The sequence below is a fragment of the Schistocerca serialis genome, unplaced genomic scaffold, assembly GCF_023864345.2.
Source record: "Schistocerca serialis cubense isolate TAMUIC-IGC-003099 unplaced genomic scaffold, iqSchSeri2.2 HiC_scaffold_1353, whole genome shotgun sequence".
Classification (NCBI taxonomy): domain Eukaryota; kingdom Metazoa; phylum Arthropoda; class Insecta; order Orthoptera; family Acrididae; genus Schistocerca; species Schistocerca serialis.
In genome coordinates, this window is record NW_026047573.1 from 1267201 (window position 1) to 1289217 (window position 22017).

Here is a 22017-nt window from a genome sequence, read left to right on the forward strand (position 1 = left end):
AGGTTTACTGTATCCCTTGGACCTTCATATTGTCGATAAAACACATATATTTCATCGGAATTAAATACAAAAGGCACAATGCCGACATAAGTACAAGACGACTGACATTTCTTAGTGTCTATGTATTGAGCCTTACCTGTGAGACCAGTTTCAGATTCGGATGCTTCAGGTCAGGTTTACTGTATCCCTTTGGACCGTCACATTTACGATGAAACATAGAAATTGCATCAGAATAAAATTCAAAAAGCACAATGCCGACTTATGTACAAGAAGGCTGAGTCTTCTTACTGTCTATGTTTTGAGCCTTTCCTGTGTCTTCAGTTTTAGATACCGATGCTTCAATTCAGGTCTACAGTATCCGTTGGACCTACACATTGACGATGAAACACAGAAATTGCATCGGAACTAATTACAAAAGTAACAATGCCGACTTAAGTACAAGAATACTCACTTTTCTTAGTGTCTATGTTTCGAGCCATTCCTGTGTCACCAGTTTTGGATTCCGATGCACAATTCCTTTTTTACTGTAGCCCTTGGACCTTCACATTGACGATGGAACACAGTAATTGCATCGGAATTAAGTACACAAGGAACAATACCGACTTAAGTTCTAGAAGACTGAGTCTTATTAGTGTCTATGATTTGTGCCTTCCGTGTGAGACCAGTTTTAGATTCTGATGCTTCACCTCAGGTGTACTGTATCGCTTGGTCCTTCACATTGACGATGAATAACAGTAATTGCATCGGAATTAAATACACAAGGCACAATACCGACTTAAGTTCTAGAAGACTGTGTCTTATTACTGTCAATGATTTGTGTCTTCCCTGTGAGACCAGTTTTAGAACCCGATGCTTCTCTTCAGGTTTGCTGTATCCCTTAGACCTTCACATTGACGATGTAACACAGTAATTGCATCGGAATTAAATACAAAATGGACAATGCCGTCTTAAGTACAAGAAGACTGACTTTTCGTAATGTCTATGTTTCGAACCTGTCATGTGTCACCAGTTTTAGATCCCGATGCTTCACTTCAGGTTTACTGTCTCCCTCGGAACTTCACATTGACGATGAAACACAGAAATTGCATCAGAAATAAATACAGAAGGCACAATGCCGACTTAAGTTCTAGAAGACTGTGTATTATTACTGTCTATGATTTGTGCCTTCCCTGTGACACCAGTTTTAGAATCCGATGTTTCTCTTCAGTTTTGCTGTTTCCCTTGGACCTTCACATTGACGATGTAACACAGTAATTGCAACGGAATTAAATACAAAAGGCACAACACAGACTTAAGAACAAGAAGACTAACTTTTCTTAGTGGCTATGTTTCGGACCTGTCCTCTGTCACCAGTTTTAGATTCCGATTCACAACTGCAGGCTTACTGTATCCCTTGGACTTTCGCATTTACGATGAAACACAGAAATTGCATCGGAATTAAATACAAAAGGCACAATGAGGACTTAAGTACAAGAAGACTGAGTCTTTTTACTGGCTATGTTTTGAGCCTTCACTGTGAGCCAGTTTTAGGTTCCGATGCCTCACTTCAGGTTTACTGTATCCCTTGGAACTTCACATTGACGAAGACACACAGAAATTGCATCAGCATTAATTACAAAAGTCATAATGCCGACTTAACTACAAGAAGACTCACTTGTCTTAGTGTCTATGTTTGAGCCTTTCCTGTGTCACCAGTTTTGGATTCCGATGCACAATTGCTGGTTTACTGTATCCCTTGGACCTTCACATTGACGATGAAACACAGTAATTCCATCGGAATTAAATACAAAAGGCTCAATGCCGACTTAAAGTACAAGACACTGACTTATCATAGTGTCTATGTTTTGAGCCTATCCTGTGAGTCCAGTTTTAGATTGCAATGCTTCACTTCACGATTCTTACTGTCTATGATACGTGCCTTCCCCGTGAGACCAGTTTTAGAATCCGATTCTTCTCTTCAGGTTTGCTGTATCCCTTGGTCCTTCACATTGACGATGAAACAAAGAAATTGCATCGGAATTAAATACAAAAGGCACAATGCCGACTTAAGAACAAGAGGACCGAGTCTTCTTACTGGCTATGTTTTGAGACCTCACTGTGAGACCAGTTTTAGATTCCGATGCATCACTTCAGATTTACTGTATCCCTTGGACCTTCATATTGTCGATGAAACACATATATTGCATCGGAATTAAATACAAAAGGCACAATGCCGACATAAGTACAAGACGACTGACTTTTCTTAGTGTCTATGTATTGAGCCTTACCTGTGAGACCAGTTTTAGATTCGGATGCTTCACGTCAGGTTTACTGTATCCCTTGGACCGTCACATTGACGATGAAACATAGAAATTGCATCAGAATAAAATTCAAAATGCACAATGCCGACTTATGTACAAGAAGGCTGAGTCTTCTTACTGTCTATGTTTTGAGCCTTTCCTGTGTCTTCAGTTTTAGATTCCGATGCTTCAATTCAGGTCTACTGTATCCGTTGGACCTACACATTGACGATGAAACACAGAAATTGCATCGGAATTAATTACAAAAGTAACAATGCCGACTTAAGTACAAGAAGACTCACTTTTCTTAGTGTCTATGTTTCGAGCCATTCCTGTGTCACCAGTTTTGGATTCCGATGCACAATTCCTGGTTTACTGTATCCCTTGGACCTTCACATTGACGATGTAACACAGTAATTGCATCGGAATTTAACACAAAAGGCACAATACCGACTTAAGTACAATAAGACTGACTTTTCTTAGTGTCTATGTTTTGAAACTGTCCTGTGTCACTAGTTTTAGATTCCGACTCACAACTGCAGGTTTACTGTATCCCTTGGACCTTCACATTGACGATGAAACAAAGAAATTGCATCGGAATTAAATTCAAAAGGCACAATGCCGATTTAATTACATGACGACTGAGTCGTCTTACTGTCTATGTTTTGAGCCTTCACTGTGAGACCAGTTATAGATCCCGATGCATCACTTCAGGTTTACTGTATTCCTTGGACCTTCACTTTGACGATGAAATACCAAAATTGCATCGGAATTAAATACAAGAGGCACAATGCCGACTCAAGTACAAGAAGACTGTCTTTTCTTAGTGTCAATGTTTGAACCGTCCCTGTGAGACCAGTTTTAGATTCCGATGCTTCACTTCTGGTTTACTCTATCCCTTGGACCTTCACATTGACGATGAAACACAGTAATTGCATCGGAATTAAATACAAAAGGCACAATGCGACTTAAAGTATGTAATATCTCTTTATATTCGATGAATTATTCTGATACAATTATACCCGTGAATGAGGTTTACTAATTTTCTATCTTCATACTCGCAGAATCCATGCGAAAAGTAGCTCATACATAAGCTATGCCATGAGCGCATAAGTATTCTTTGTAGTACTCTCTCTGGTGGTTGTTAGAAAAGAAAAGGATGATAGGAAAAATTACAGTGGCGCCAGTGTGACAGGACTCTCTTGGATTGTTATATAATATATGTATTTGTTGTATCATGGAAACCAACGAGAACGAGAGGTAACTAATCTGAAGAGAGATTCGGTGCCCATAGTAAAAGATTGCTGATACCAAGAAACGATTTCAACTATTGGACAACACCGAGACTACAGAACAGGGCCAGAGAAATCTTATTTTTTTTCTCCTATAGTTAAAATAGTTTGAAATCAACTTAGAAAGAACTTTTTTCCAGATAGTTGTTAGATTGTAGAACTGTATATTGTGTGATTTTCGTATCTGGACATCGAACTTTATACCATCTGTGAAGTAATTTGAAAGTTAAGTGTGTCTACGACAGTAAATTTGAAACTGTAGTTAGTGATTTGAACCTGATATTGACAGTTATTTAATGGTATTGATTAGAGCGGTGACAGTTATTTAAAGGTATTGACTAGAGCGGCATTTAAAATGTCATTGAACCAGCAACGAGAAGTGCAACAGCGTTCAGCTGTTTGCGCAGGAGCAGAGGCCACGGATAGCAATTCTGAGACTGTTGTCGCTAGCGGTAGCAATATAAATAATCCCGCTGGTTCAGAAAACGTTCATACAACAGCTGATCAGACTGTTGTTGACACATTAGTTGTTATTATGCAACAGTTGTCTCTATTAGCCGAAGGCCAAGCAGAGGTAAAACGAGACTTATCCGTTATACAAAATGAATTCAAAAATCAACTAGCCGAAAATCAAACAGAATTACAAAATCAGTTAAGAGCAACCTTTACCGAATTAGATCAGAGATTAAATACCCAGACACAGGAAATAAAGGAACAGGCAGAAAGGACCGAACAGAATCTTATTGCTCGAATTGTGCAGGTCCGCCAACAATGCCAAGAAAACAATAGTAAATTAAAAGCGGAACTAACCGAATATGTATCCGTCAAAATTGACACGATACAAAAACAAGTAGAACTGTTTCCTCAAGTAATACAAGCTCAAAAGGACATACAGTGTACCGTAGCTATGATACCAGAAATAACAGAATCCCAAGATAATCTTAAGAAGCAATTTGACGAAGTGAAGGAAAAAAAGACGACAGTGGAACATAGAATGAATGTACTTGCGGGAAAGTTTTCAGAAATGACATTAGAGCGGCAAAATTTTCCTTCGGAAACGATAGAAGAAACTGTGAAAGTAGCTTTACAGTCAATTTCGGAGAGTTCCGAGGAGAATTTTTTCAACAAAGGGTTAAAGGAAGTTCGTGAACAACTTGGCGAAGAATTCTCGCGTTGGAAAGAAAATATCGAAAGATCACTAAATCTCTCGCAGCAGGATTTAGAAACTGCGAGAAGTAGGAAACAAAACTCTCAATCTGCTCGTGATATTCCGTCCACGTCAAGATCCGATGTAGACAGAACTGGAACGTCGCAAGTTAGTTTCGATATAAAGGATAGCCATAGGGAAAAGTACGAACAGGATGATTTTTGGAATCGTAGTAGCCTTGAGGAGAAGATGATGAAACAGAGACAATTTCAAATCTTTAACCCTGACAAAAAGAATGTTCATCCTGTAGTCTTTATTCGAAGTTTCAGAGGTCTATTTCCACGACCTTAGACAGAATGACAAAAGATTAGTTTTGTATCTGGATATATACAAGGAACAGGAGCATTGTGGGCATCCGAACAAACACCTTCTAGTAGATGTTACAAAGAATTTGAGCAGGCTTTTCTAGTAAAATATTGGTCTTCTGGAGTACAAGAAAGACTTAGGCAGGAGGTATTATATCCTGAGCCTTTCTCATTTTCTAGAGGATCTCTAAAGAGATATTTTGAGAAATACATTAATAAATCTTTGTATTGGGATGTACCGATTCCTTTGCCGGATATACTTAGAATACTCAAGACCAGACTACCCACCAGTATAAGGAATCAGCTGCTGTATATAAATGATAAGGATATAGACTTATTATGACTACGCTTGATCATATTGATATAATTGAGGAGGACAATAAAAGGGCAAGACAAATGTCATATGAAAGAAGAGTAATAGAAGCGAATTAGAGCTGCAACTCGAATGGGAATGGCGGTAATGGTAGCAGTAACAACAATCATAACCAACTGCACTCTTCGAGGAGACTTAGAAATGGACAAAATGCAAACAATAATTATTACCATAAAGGAAACTTTAGTAATGGTGCAGCGAGGGGCTATTTTAGGAACAATAGGAATTTTAATCGATATAATCCAATGTATGGCAACACAGGACAGTTCTACCAACACCAGCCGAACAACAACAATAATTACACGAATCAAGCAAGGCAACAGACAGAATTCACTACAACAACCGATAATCACTGAAGTAGCTGAAGAGACAAATACCAATCGGACCAATAATCAGTCAAACTAAACATGACCGCATCGTGCCCCGGAGGAGCGGTCAGGGGATCTGTTAGGGGCGAAACAGTAAAATTACAATTGTTAAGATATAATGATGGTGAGCTGTTGACTGAAGAGTTAACAAAGGATTTAATAACGTGTCATAATGACAGATCGAGTGTTCTGGTATCGGAAGTATTTGTTGAAATGGAGGAAGTTCCAACGAATGTGATATTGGACACCGCCGCTTCTGCCAATGTCATCTCAGGCACTCTTTTTCGGAGAATTATTAGGAAGAAGAAGGTACCAATTTTGCCAGTACAGAACTGCAAAATCATCGGAGCTGTTGGAGCATGCTCTCCCGATGTCAAAATACAAACACAATTAGAGATGAAAATGGGAAATGCAGCAATAAAATGCACGTTCCTTGTAGTGGAGAAGTTATTAGTGGACTGTATTCTTGGTATTGGGAGTATGCAGGACTACGATTGTCAGATTGATTTCTTGGAAGGAATAGTTAAATTTAGACTAAATGGAGAAGAGATAGCACTGGATTTAAATAGAAAGGAAACGGTGCATGAGAAATATTGTCGTGGTGCCATAATTCAATTAATTGACACTACAAATGGTCGTTGGAAAGAGCTTTAAAAGGATTTGATACAACAGGAGGACTTTAACCAAACAACAATGATAAAAGCTAGTGAATCAAATCAGCTTACTGGGGAACAAAGGCAGCAGCTTCATTATTTGTAAGAAGCATATGAAGAGATTTTTGATGAGAAACCAGGAATTATTAAAGGGTATATTTGTCACCTACAAGTGAAGCCACATCAGACTTACTGTTACACGCACTATCCGATCCCCTGGCGTTTAAAACAATCCCTTAAAAGGGAGATAAATAGAATGTTAGAATGGAACTTGACTGAGCCATCAACTAGTCCCTTTTGTTCTCCGCTCTTAGTCGTCCCAAAACCTGGAGGTAACGTTAGATTAGTTATGGATGTTAGAGAGATTAATAAAATAATAGTACCTGTAAGAACTCATCCTGAAAATATAGATGAATTAATTCAAAATTTCCAGGATGTTTCATACTTAACTAGTGTTGATTTGAGAAGTTCGTACTGGCAGGTCCGAGTGGATAAAGAATCTAGGAAATATACCGCATTTATCTATGCTGGGAGAAGTTACCAATTTAGAGTTGTCCCGTTCGGACTTAATATTAGTGCCGGAATATTTATTTCAACGTTGGATTATGTTCTTGGACCAGAATTGCGTAGTCGTATAACTGTGTTTGTTGACGACTTATTAATAGCCACGAAAACATGGGAAGAGCATTTGCATATTTTGGAAAGGATTTTTGCTGTTTTCAAGAAAACCGGAATTACAGTAAACTTACAAAAGTCTCATTTTGCTTTACCACAAATTAAGTTCTTAGGACGTATGATAGATGCGAAAGGTATCCTGCCTAGCGAGAAGAAGATAAGTGCAATTCGCAATTTTCCATCACCACGGAATAAAAGACAGCTAGCTGAAGGGATTTATAGGTATGGCATCGTTCTTCCGTCGTTTCATAAAGACTCAAGCCATGAATTCTGAGGCATTAAACCGGCTTCTACGGAAGGATGTGCCATGGCAATGGACTGAAGAATGTGAACTAGCTTTTCGAGACATTAAAGGCCAACTCGTTTACGCATCGTTATTATATCACCCTGATATGAATTGTGAGTTCTGTCTGTCCACGGATTCATCTGGTGTTGGATTAGGTGCTTGTCTCTTCCAAATAAGGAAAATAAAAGGGGTACCAACATTCTGTCCGATAGCATTTGCTAGTCGAGTGTTATCGCCCTGTGAAAGAGCTTATACGACCACAGAACTTGAAGCACTTGCGGTTATCTGGGCATTCAAGAAGTTTAGCTATTATTTATATGGTTCGAAAACGATTGTGTATTGTGACCATCAATCACTAACCTTTTTGCAAACATGTCAATTATTACATCCTAGACTGTCACGTTGGACAATGACACTACAACAGTACCAATTTAAAATTATTCATGTGTCTGGCAAAGAAAATATTATTGCGGATGCGCTGTCAAGATCCCCAGAAGGTTTAACGCCGGAAATAGAATTAGTAAATACTTCGGATTTTCCAGTATTACTGTTGCAGGACAATATCTACAAGACTTATTATGTACATCTACGTAGAGATATGGGAAATTTACAACGAAAAGACCCTCGATGGAAGAAGATAATTCAGCTAAAGGAACAACAAAATTCTAGGGCTAGTTTAGATCATTATAAATTAGTAAATGGAGTATTATTCTTCAGATGTGGGAAGGACAACAATCCACGGTGGTGTGTATGTATCCCGAAGGAATATGAGGAAAAATTAATTTGGTTTACCCACTTATCATGGGGACATTTTGGTGTAATTAAATGTGCCAATAAAATAGGAGCATACTGTTATTTTCCGAATATTCGGAGAAAAGTGCACCAAACAATGCAAAACTGTTTACTCTGTCAAAAGGCAAAACCGGATAATAGAGGTAGTAAGCATGTTCTGCATTCAATTATTCCACGAGAGCCAAGGGCGTTAATTTCGTGTGATATCTGCGGCCCTCTCCCACGATCAAGAGGAGGAATCAAATTCATTGTTGGATTCTTTGACGTGTTTACAAAATATGTAAAACTATATCCATTAACGTGTGCTACTGCCAGAGCTGTTGTAGTGAGATTAGTGCGTGACTATCTTCCGCATGTAGGTTTACCGAAATCCATAATTACAGATAATGCCAGAATTTTTACTGGATTTAAATGGAAGCAAACACTAACACAACTTGGTATTCAACAAATTTTGACATCATGTTACCATCCACAAGGTAGTCCAATAGAACGAGTTTTTCGAGAATTAAACCGATTTATGCGTACATACTGTCACAGTAAACAAACATCATGGACTGATTATTTGTCAGAATTTGAACAAATATTTAATAATCTGACACATACCTCAACTAACTTTACTCCAACAGAGCTTATGTTTAGTCAGACTGAAAAGAACTTCTGGATAAACCATCTGCCAAAGTATGAAGACCAGAATTTAAAATGGGAGGAAAAGATTCGACTCACACTTGTCAATTTAACTAAAAAGGCAATACAACGGAAATTGACATATGATAAACGGATTCACCGGATTCAGACGTTTCATCTTGGAGAAAAGGTTTTATTGAGGCGACACATCCACTCCTCGAAACTGATGAAGAACATAAAAAAATGGAATCTTATTTATACCGGACCATATGTTATTGTAAATATACCAAATCCTGGATCATACTTGTTGGCATATCCCGAATCGAAAAGGATAAAGGTATTATTCCCGCATAATGATATTAAGAGATTTAGTGAAGGATCGTAGATCTGTGATACCTAATATGGAGAAGAATTTAGTGTGGAATTTGGCTATGAGTCGAATGTGTATATAAATATCATGAAGTTTATGTTGTCTAGAGGTTAAGAGACAGTGAGACTACTCCTGTGCTAGGTTAAGAGGCAGTGAGATTACCCCTGTGATAGGTTAAGAGACAGTGAGATTACTCCTGTGATAGGTTAAGAGACAGTGAGATTACTCCTGTGATAGTTTAGCACAAAATTTTTAAGATAGGTAGAATAATTTGTTAATTACTAGTGTTTGTAAGTGTGGACTATGAGCAGAAGCCACAGTGATATACAATGAAAGTGCATCTACATTTCCTCAAGACACGGCACTTATGTGAGAATTGCGTGTGAAACTTGAACAGTGTGGGATATGTAGGTAAATACGCTGTGCGTATGATGTGCGCTGTTCGCGCAAGAAAACAAATGAACTGTGAAATGAAGTAACAGTCGATAATGTCACTGTTGCAAACGATTGAAGAAACTCTCTGGTTGCGCGAGAGAAAATTATTATAATGTTTGGAATTTCATTATGGCTTCTATACCAGGAGAATTAATTTAAGAATTTTAATTAACATTTTAATAATAGCAGTTTGTGTGTTTCATATTACGGACATAATTGTTGAAATATATTTCCATAAATGTTCATGAGAGGATGAAGAAGATTCTACGAGTGGATGATTTGTTAAATGAACATACGTCATCATTAATGATATTTATTTGCAACTGGATCTATAAATCAATTAATTATAAGAATAATGAAAATTTTTCAAATTATTCCTTTTGTGGAGTCAGTGTCATATGCCTGTGTTTAAAATTTTTCATCAGGTGTAAACTTAAATTTTATCCATAATTTCGTAATTGAAAGCAAACCTCGGACAGATTCAATGCTCTACTTCCACCTGCACTATAACAAAACGGAGATTAGATTAAAAATTTTTTTTTGAGAGGAATACATTCGATATGAGGTGCAACAAAATTTAATTGCCCACAGTCTATTTAGCAATGTTTTGGACAATCAGCAGTTGTAATGCAAAACAACTTTGCTGTTGAGGACTACAATAAAAAATTCGCGATTGTCAGGACTGATGGATGTTCCAGTCTAGTACAGATGGAAGAATGTAGGGATCCACTCCGATTTTGAGTTCAACGATGAAATATGGTCTTCGTTGCCTTAATCCACTCTCTTCCAGGGATTTATTCAGTCAGAACCTTTTCTTATTCCACTTTAAACCTGTTTCATGTTCACGTACCTGACCATCTGTTCCTGAGATCTTCTTCCTGTTTCTACGGCACGTTACCAGCTTCTATCCTGTACCATAAGCCATCGCCTGTCCTCCGTGCCGCGTCCACCAAACGCTGTACGTCACCTACCCGGTGTCCGTACCCAGTGTTCCTGTTCCATCGACTTCACAACGAGATCGCCGGCTACATCGTCGAAAGAAGAATTTAGAAAATTTTTTTTTGAGCAATATTGTAAATTTTTTTTTGACTATGAGGCACTTTTCCTTCGATCTAATCTATAGAGCTTCTATATATTTCAAAATTACTGGATTTAGGCTTTCCTATCTTCTTTAATACCTGAGCTGGGGTCTGTTCTTCCGGGTTTTCCAGGGTTTCCCTGTGAAGGCCAGTTCCCAAATGGGTAGACCTTTTTCGTAATTACACCAATCTACATCTTCCCTGGTTATGTACTCGGGATGCGGGTATACCCCAGTACATGTAAAAGCTACAGCTTAGGTATTCCCGTAACGTATTGTCTTAAGATGTTACCCATACTCTCTACAGTAAAATTCTACTAATTCAAAATATTCCTCTTTTGAATAAACAACCCAACAAATTTTTTCTGTTAGCTCGCAAAGTATATTATCATTAACTTTGCTCGCTGCGAGGGGCAATTGTAATATCTCTTTATATTCGATGAATTATTCTGATACAATTCTACCCTTGAATGAGGTTTACTAATTTTCTATCTTCATACTCGCAGAATCCATGCGAAAAGTAGCTCATACAAAAGCTATGCCATGAGCGCATAAGTATTCTTTGTAGTACTCTCTCTGGTGGTTGTTAGAAAAAAAGCAAGGGGAGCTTCCGAGTTTGTCTTCGTGCCGATTAGCCTGAGCTTGGTTTGGAAGAACTGTAATCTGATTATTGAGATTTATGACAGAAGATAACTCAGACGAAACTATACGATTAAAAAGGAAATATATATAGATTGCTCCTTCAAATAAAAGGTGTGTATTGGAAATTTGAGAATTAATGACATTTATCGATATATTACGTAGTTGTTAATCAGAAGGGAACTTCCGAAAGACTGGATACGAACCTGCATTAAATAATCCAAGAGCTCCATTACTTCTTCGGAAGGCTAAACTTCATCAAAGCCAAATATCCGCTTGGTTTGAGGTTTCCCGACTGATTATACAACGCTCCCAAAATTACGAGGCATTTTCTTTGTACAGATTAGCAGACTGCCGCAAAGCACGAGCCTGCTGAGATGAAGAATCATCGCCTGATTTCATTCTAACAAGTAAAATTTCAGAGTCATTTTCAGTGACTGAGCTATGACTGTGTTTCCTATCATGAAAGATTGATTGCTCGAACGAATTGAAAGCTACAGAATTACGTAAAAAAGAAGGAAAAATTACAAGTACAAGACACTGACGTTTCTAAGTGACTATGATTTCAGCCTATCCTGTGAGACCAGTTTTAGATTCCGATGCTTCACTTCAGGTTACAGTATCCCTAGGACCTTCACATTGACGATACAACACAGTAACTGCATCGGACTTAAATACAAAAGACACAATGCCGACTTAAGTACAAGAGGACTGACTTCTTCGTGTCTATGTTTCGAACCTGTCCTGTGTCACCAGTTTTAGATTCCGATGCACGACTGCAGGTATACTCTATCCCTTGGACCTTCACTTTGACGATGAAACACAGTAACTTCATCGGATTTAAATACAAAGGGCTCAATGCAGACTTATGTACAAGAAGACTGAGTCTTCTTACCACCTATGTTTTGAGCCTTTCCTGAGAGACCACTTTTAGATTCCGATGCTGCACTTCATGTTTACTGTATCCCTTGGACATTCACTTATACGATGAAACACAACAATTGCATCGGAATTAAATACAAAAGGCACAATGCCGACTTAAGTACAAGAAGGCTGAATTTTCTTAGTGTCTATGTTTTGAGCCTTTCCTGTGAGACCAGTTTTAGATTCTGATGCTTCACTTAAGGTCTACTGTATCCCTTGGACCTTCACATTGACGATGAAACACAGATATTGCATCGGAATTAAATACAAAAGGCACAATGCCGACATAAGTACTAGAAGGCTGTGTCTTCTTACTGTCTATTATTTGAGCCGTCTCTGTGAGCCCAGTTCTGGATTCCGATGCTTCACTTCAGGTTTACTGCATTCTTTGGACTTTCACATTGACGATGCAACACGGTTATTGCATCGGAATTAAATCCAAAAGGCACAATGCCAACTTAAGTACAAGAAGACGGACTTTTCATAGTGTCTATGTTTAAGCCTTTCCTGTGTAACCAGTTTAAGATTCCGATGCACGACTGCAGGATTACTGTGTACCTTGGACCTTCACTTTGACGATGACGCACAACAATTGCTTCGGAATTTAATACAAAAGGCACAATGCCGACTTAAGTACAAGAAGACTGACCTCTCTTAGTGTCTATGTTTAAGCCTTTCCTGTGTCCCCAGTTTAAGATTCCGATGCACGACTGCAGGTTTTCTGTACCCCTTGGACCTTCACTTTGACGATGAAACACAGTAACTTCATCGGAATTAAATACAAAGGGCTCAATGCAGACTTATGTACAAGATTACTGAGTTTTCTTACTGTCTATGTTTTGAGCCTTTCCTGAGAGACCAGTTTTAGATTCCGATGCTTCACTTCAGGTTTTCTGTATCCCTGGGACCTTCACATTGATGATGCAACACAGTAATTGCATCGGAACTAAATACATAAGGCACAATGCCGACTTAAGTACGAGAAGACTGACTTCTCTTAGTGTCTATGCTTCTAACCTGTCCTGTGTCACCACTTTTAGATTCCGATGCACAACTGCAGGTTTACAGTATCCCATGGGCCTTCACTTTGACGATGAAACACAGTTATTGCATCGGAATAAAATACAAAAGGCACAATGCAGACTTAAGTACCAGACGACTGACTTTTCTTTGTGTTGTGTTTGAGCCTTTCCTGTGTGACCAGTTTTACATTCCGATGCTTCACTTGAGGTTTCTTGTATGCCTTGGACCTTCACTTTGACGATGATACACAAAAATTGCATTGGAATTAATTACAAAAGGCACAATGCCGACTTAAGTACAGGAAGACTGACATCTCTCAGTGTCTATGATTCGAGCTTGTCCTGTGTCACCAGTTTTAGATTCCGATGCATAACTGCAGGTTTACTGTATCCCTTGGACCTTCACGTTGACGATGTAACACAGAAATTGCATCGGAATTCGAAACGAAACGCACAATGCCGACTTAAGTACAAGAAGGCTGAGTCTTCTTACCGTCTACGTATCAAACCTTTCCTGTGATACCAGTTATAGATTCCGATGCTTCACTTCAGGTTTAGTGTATCGCCTGGACCTTCACATTGACGATGAAACACCTAAATTGCATCGGAAGTAAATACAAAAGCTACAATGCCAACTTAAGTACCAGAAGTTTGAATTTTCTTACCGTCTATGCTTTGAGCCTTTCATGTGTCACCAGTTTAAGATTCCGATGCCTCACTTCAGGTTTACTGTTGAAAGGTGGCTACACTGAGCCACTGCGCCAGACATTGCGCCAAAGAGTATTATTAAGCCGCCTCCACTGTGCTTGTCGAGGGCTCGTAGTAAACAGTGCCTGTTAAGAACTCGTAGAAGTCAGTGCTTGTCGAGAGCTCGTAGTAGACAGTGCCTGCTAAGAACTCGTAGAAGAGTGCTTGTCGAGAGCTCGTAGTAGACAGTGCCTGTTAAGAACTCGTATTAGTCAGTGCTTTTGAGAGAGCTCGTAGTAGTCAGTGGCTGTCGAGGTCTCGTGGTAGTCTGTGCTGAGATGTTGTAGCAGAGAGTGTTTGTTGAGATGTGCTATTAGGCAGTGCTTGCTGAGATGTGATATTGGTGAGTTCTGGTTGAGATATAATGTAAGGATTAGAATGATTTTCATCAATATAATTGAGGTAATTAACTCCGTTTGTTTTAATTTCAGTATGCTAAATAATGCGTCATTACAGGTTCAGTCAACAAAGCATCTGGCGTGTGTTCTTGTATTAGAGTGTAATTCTGCTTTCCTTACGCAATTATCGTATTTCTAATTTTCTTTTATCACGTCAGTATAATTGGTATTTAAAAATTCTTGTCTTGTTGAAGAAGAACCGTGCCAGATGTGTACGTTGAGTCACAGTCCCACACACAGAACAATTACATTTGTGCTTGGGTTTTGTAGGTTTTGTAGTTGCTGGGGACTTAATTAATAAATTGTGTTAACGAAAAATTTTCATTTCATTCTTTGTTGTTGTTCTTTGCAGTCAGATTGCGTAATAATTCTAGTCAGGGCCAACCGTTTACGAAACAGCGTAATCGGACCTTCAGCTACGAAAAACTAAAAAGTATTTTCAATCATATTTAATTAAGCCCCCATGCACGTGGCGACCGCTGCTTCGGATCGTCCCTTGGAATTCTTCTGATTGTAAAAATAGTAGACCGTAGTATTGTTGTAGTAATTTGTGTTTAGTAATTGTAGTCTGTATTGCATGTGTAGATTTGGTAATTGTCATTCTTCTAATGGTATTTTTTTTAAATTTAAATTGTTGTCTTGTATACGCGTTTGACAATCTAGTGCAATTATTTCAATTGTTCGATTGATCGTGTTTGAGGGAGACATTGCATGTAAATGGTTTTGTTGGAGATAAAGAGTCATTGTGTGTAATTTTCGTACAGTGACGAATTTTTTTTATGTTTTGTAAATGAGTACGCGGTCGATGAAAAAGGCGAAAATGATGAATAGTGAGAATGACGAAATGGTTGACATGGCGAACTCTCCAACACAGGAGAACAGTGTGATGAATAATGAAGTGGAAAACAATGTAATAGGTCGGGATAATAGTCCGGAACCATTTCAAAATCTTTCTCAATCAGAAAATTCACAGAATACGAGATTAACGATAGAAGATTCTGAAATAGTATCGAACACAGATAGCCTTACAGCTATGACGAAGGAAGCTGGTTTTGTGGGAAATGTTAGGGGTGAAAAGAATTTTGAAACAGTTACTATGGAGCAGTTCATGAGTGCTATATTAAATATGGGAACAATGGAAACACGGTTTAGATCTGAATTAAAAAGACAGATGGGAACAATGGAAACACGGTTAGACTCACTGGGATCACAAATAGGAACAATTAAAACAGAGATAGGAACAATTAAAACCGAGATGGGAACTTTGGGATCTGAATTAAAAACTGATATGGGAACACTAGAAACACGGTTAGACTCACGAACAGGGACATGTTTTAAAAATATGGAAGATGAGTTAGAGAAAGAAATCAGAGAAGAAGTACAACTGATTTTGAATTCTCATAATAATAGATTAGTTGCAGTAGAGATTAGACAAAGGGAACAGGATAGAGAACAGGAGGAAAGAGATCGCGTGATAGTACAGAAATTTTCAGAGTTAAATTTACAACGTGCACACGACAAGGAGGAAATATTTGAGAGAATCGAGGAATCCGTGCCAAATGTCAGAATAAATAATCTAACACAACAATATGAACAGTTAACTACCAAATGTGTCAATACTGAAACCCGAGTTGCGACACGGAAGACGTAAACAAACAGAAAGAAAAAATAGGTGATTTAGCGGAAAGAGTTGAGGAGATATCAGATAAACTGACAAATCTTAGTTTACATGGGGACAGAGATTCGGATGATACAGCTCCATTACCATTCGCAGAAACCGAAGAGTACCAGAACATAAATAAACATGTTGAAAATCAGGGAAAATTTAATGAACGCGTGAAAAGGGAATTTGAGGCATTACGAAAGCAAGTCAAACAAATTGTAGGCGAAATTGTAGGAAAAGACCGCAAAAGAAATTCGAACTTGACAATAATCGTCATTGGGACTGGGACAGACGCGGTAGGTCTTTGTCGCCACGAGGCGAAAACTTTGACTATAAACACTTTTTGACTGTTCGGAAATTTAAGATCTTCCGTAATTCTAAGAATGACATACATCCATGTTCATGGCTAGATCAATTTAGGTACGCACGTCCGCCAGATGTGCCACAAAGTCACAAACTGGAAATTATGTGCAGCTATTAAAGTCCTCAGGGGATTCACTACTCTAAGTGAATATGTGCCATAGCGAGCATAGGGCCCCGAACCGTAGTGGTGCTATTTCTCTTTTAGTTTTCTGCACCGCTGCCTACTCTTTTACTATTCTTTGCATCTGTCAAACCAACTCTTCGACTATCAATCTATCTAGTGAGTGAGTAAACAATAACCGGATATGACTGTTTTACCCAAAAGTACTTTGGAATTTACCGTTTGGACTTACTATATTTTCTGCAGCATTCATTCGTAGCTTAAATGAAATGTTACCTGTTTATCTTCGTGACAATATTACTTCATATGTTGACGATATTCTTATTGCTAAACATTCTTGGAGTGAGCACAACAAAATTTTGGATTCATTATTAAGTATCTTTGCAAGCGTTGGCTTTACAGTGAACTTGGAAAAATCTGAATTTGGTCGTTCTCAGGTGAAATTTCTCGGTCACATTATTTCTACAGACGGTATTCTTCCTGATCCAGAAAAATTAGACGCTATTCGTAATTATGCTGTTCCTACCATAAAACGTGATGTTCGTAGTTTCCTTGGCGTCTGTAAATTTCTTCGACGCTTTGTTAGATTGGACGATTTGGCCACACCTCGTTTATGTGAACTATCCAGAAAGAAATCTGATTGGTGTTGGGATGAGGAAGCTCAGTCAGAATTTGAACAGCTTCGTGATGCTTTAGTTGCGGCTCCATTTCTTTCACATCCGGATCTATCTAAAGATTTTTGTTTGGCGACGGACTCATCATACAAGGGCCTAGGTGCACATTTATTTCAAGAGATAGAAGAAAACGGCGTTGTAGCACAGAAAACTATTGCATTTGGAAGTCGTGTTCTTTCTAAATCAGAAAAGAATTATTCGATTACAGAACTTGAAGCTTTGGCTGTTGTTTGGGCTTTCACAAAATTTCGCACATTTTTGTTTGGCAGACATACTAAGGTTTACATCGATCATCGAGCTCTGGAATTTCTTATGTCAACAAAATTAACTCATGGCAGATTGTCACGATGGGCGTTGTACCTACAGGAATTTGACTTTAGTATTGTTTACATACAGGGTTCTTCAAATATTGTTGCCGATGCTTTATCACGTGCACCTGTGGGTTTGAAACAAAGTGCTGAAGAGGACTGCGTAGAAAACAATTATTGTTTGATGTATATTCAAGGTGTTGCGTTTGAAAACTTTATTTCGTCTTCGCTCCAGGACATCACTAAGGAGCAAAATAAGGATCCAATCTGGAAGGACATTAAGGAGAAGTGGAGGAGAAAAGAAAGCGTGGCGATTAGACAGCATTATTCAGTTCGCAATGACATTCTTTTTAAACGAAAATCGCTCGACAACTCTGTTTGGTTAGTTTGTATTCCTGATGAGTGGGTCAATAAATTGATTTGGTATACGCATTTCAGTTATGCACACTTTGGTCCCAGAAAATGCTTTCATAAATTACGGGAAAATTGCTACTTCAGTAATATGGAAAGACGTATTCCATCTGTTCTGGCCAAATGCAAATTATGTCAAAAGGCTAAGCCGCCAACAGTTTCTCACAGAGCACCGTTGTTTCCTATCATTCCAGCGAAATTAAAGGAGATGGCTGCAGTCGATTTGTTCGGTCCAGTGGTTCGATCTACTATTGGCAGTTTCGTTCTAAAATTTGGCTTCGTACTCTACAGCGTCGTAAAATTAAACCAATTTTCATTTCACTTTTTCACCCTCAATTTAACGCTTCAGAGAGATGGATGAAGGAAATCAATAAATTGTGTCGTCTTTATTGTCATCAGAATCACAGAATGTGGGATCAGTATGTTCATATTTTTCAAAACATTCTGAATGAACTTCCTAATGATTCAACTTCTTTACCGCCTATATTGATATTAAAAAACAAAGCACCGACAAATCGCATTTCTGAAATAGTTCCTTTTCCGCCTTCACGGAAACTGCGGCATTCTGAAGTTGTCAACCTGGCTCTGCGAAATATTGCATCTGCGGCTGCTAGAAGAGAGAAATCAGCTAAGCGTCCTGGTCGTTCAAAAATCTTGTCAGTTGGTCAGAAGGTGTTAATTAAGTCCCACCGTTTGTCTCACAAAGGAATAGGCTTGTGTCGCAAATTTTTTCTGCTTTATAACGGTCCATATAGAATTCGCAAAATTATTCATGATAAAACACTGTCGAAGTAGAAACTCTTAAATCTCGACGCTCTAAAGGAATACATCATATATCTAACGTAAAAATTTTTTTTAATGACATACTTTAGAGAAACCAACAGCTAGATGTAAACATGCAGAGAATACAAGGATACCGCGCTGTGTTTTGGCGGCGGCACATGCTCAAAGCAACAGTCAAGTCTGGGCGCCACACAAGGCAGTCGTTGAACGCGAACAATTGCTTCCTACGTCACGCGCCTACAGCTGATCGAGCGCTCAGTGCGAATGCACTGACAGCCGTAAACAAATACACAGTTTAATTTCTCCGACTAAATTCAGTATAAAGCTATAATGACTTGATGAATTATGTTATTAACATTCAGTATTTTTCAGGATACGGTTGTATAAAATATTTAAGAACTTCAGGTAAATTCTGTGTGTCTCCGACGTTAAGAGGACTTGCTATCGAGAAATTTTCAGGAAGAATGTAATTTCGAAGAAGAAACTAATAAACCAAAAAGGGTAACTATTAATTGAGTTTATTTTTCAGGTAACATATTTCCACTTAGGTACGTACTTTAGACGTAATTTGCTGCTCGCGATTACGTGATTCATACTTTGTGCTAAATTTCATGTTCTATGAAATTACTTGTGAAGCGACGTACTTGCGTACGTTAACTGATTTTGACAATGATTATTAATGAACTGGGTTGTAACTTGTATATATTATGCATCGCTTGGCTGCTATGCTTTTTCACTGATGTCATAATTTTTTTATTATGTGTCTGCTGTGCATATTTATTTAAATTATAATTGTAACCTGATTAATTGTGCTGACTGTGATTATGTATGTAAGTTATACTTTGTGATTTATCTGCTTGCGCCTTCATGTTTGCTTATTAAGATGACATATGAACATTTATTTGCTTATGCTGATATGATGCTAATGACATGTTTACTGCTTTACCTATGGATTGCATATTTATACATATCTGTTGTTGTCATAACTACTCTTTAATGTGGTGTATAGAAATGCTGATATACTGTGTACATACAGAGAGTTTAGGTCACACTATTGGATTAATTATAGATTGTTCGATTGGCAGAGCCTCGTTGTAGGATTTGTGCTGCATCCACTTTTTGACATTCTGTTCTCTACTGGTATATTTACTCGCTATTGCTTGTTTTGCTTACGCTAAGTGCCTTATATTTTTAAGATAAGAAAATGAACTGCTATAATTCGACGAACGACGTTAGTACAAGAAACTTCATAGAAGTCACATGAGCTGGAGGTTTTATGGAAGCTGTATAACTTTATGCTAATAGGAAGGAAGCTAACGACATGACATACCGAAACTAGGTTTAGACCATTGACAGTCATTACACTGCATTTTCCGTGAGCAATTGAAATAGGAAGTAACACTAGACACAAGAAATACTCCACATGTTTGCTTCTGCCATAATTCTTGAAGTGGTGTACACACTGTGAAATATTGTGATCATTCACATTCCGTAATCGTACTTAATTACTGAGAGTTATTCGAACTAAGTCTGTTAGAGGTCATGTATGCATTTCTTTGTTTATAATTCGTAATGAGTAGAAGATTTGGCTCAGATGGATTACACAGAGGTTGTGTGTTGACAATGTGTCTTCGGATTGTATGGGATGATGAGGTTTGCATTAGGATTTTATCTGTACTTGTTCGAGGAGACTGACTAGAGGAAAGAGTTGTTATGGAAGTGAAATGATATTGGTAATAAGGTTTATATGTATCGACGCATTGAAGAGGTATTATTGAGGTATTATTGAGATTGTGTGAAGTTGATGATTATTGGAGTTTTGGTGGATAAGAGGTAAAGTAAGTGAGGAGCCTATATTGGCAATAAGGTTTATATGTATCGACGTATTGAAGAGGTGTTATTGAGGTATTATTGAGATTGTGTGAAGTTGATGATTATTGAAGTTTTGGTGGATAAGAGGTAAAGTAAGTGAGGAGCATATATTGGCAATAAGGTTTATATGTATCGATGTATTGAAGAGGTGTTATTGAGGTATTACTGAGATTGTGTGAAGTTGATGATTATTGGAGTTTTGGTGGATAAGAGGTAAAGTAAGTGAGGTGCATATTATTTTTGTTGGCCTTATGGAACAAGGAGGATGAAGATAGCAGACTAGAACACTAAAGTAGAAGGAAGATAGTCTATACACACACTTTGTTAAATCACTAAGCAGTATATACTTTTTTTTGGAGAGAGGAAGTATTTGCATATCTTGGCTCACTGACAGTTGTTCAGCAACAGTACATTTGATTTGGCTTGGCAAACATTGGTCTTGACATGATGACTATGACGTTGACTTAACTATTATTGACTGTTATACATTGCTGCCACTACTACTTGATACACATGATGAACATCAGATTTTGACAGAATTGCATATACACAGTTAACACTATTCAGTTACACAGTAGTACTTAATGTGGATGAAAGATGAGTGAGTGTGTTTTGTGTGTTTTCCTTTCCTAATCCTACCCACCTATCTCGTAAATATTATTTTATTTGTTTGTAGTGGCTTGCACTGACACCCATAAATTTTACAGGTTTACTGATATTTGAGTATTTGTAATAGTTAATATGAAAATTATCTAACATCATTTGTGTGTTTGTTATGATTTGTATGTTTAGTGTAAAAGCATTTGTATGTGCATTCAAACTATTGTTCATGCCAGAACTGTCTGATTAGTGAGGGTAATTATTATGAACTGTTACCTGCACTTTTTCAACATAATGTGTGACACTTAGGAATGTTTAATTTCTGCTGATGAACTGTCTGATTAGTGATAGTGAATATTATGGACTGTTACTTGTACTTTTTCTACATGATTGGTGACGCTTAGGAATGATTAATTTCTGCTGATGAACAGTGTGATTAGTGATAGTGAATATCATGGACCGCTCTCTGGACCTGCTCATCATTGCTAGGTGCAACTGATGGACTACTTGTATGGAAATGAAGTCACTTGTTGGTGTCTGCACCTGCTCAACATTACTGGGTGCACAGATGAAGCTACTTCTCTGGAAATGAAGTCACTTGTTGCTGTCTGCACCTACTCAACATTGCTGGGTGCCACTGTTAGAACTGTTTCTAGTGAAATGATGTTACTTCTTGCTGTCTGCTCCTACTCAACATTGCTGGGTGCCACTAATGGAACTGCTTCTATTGAAATGAAGTCACTTGTTGGTGTCTG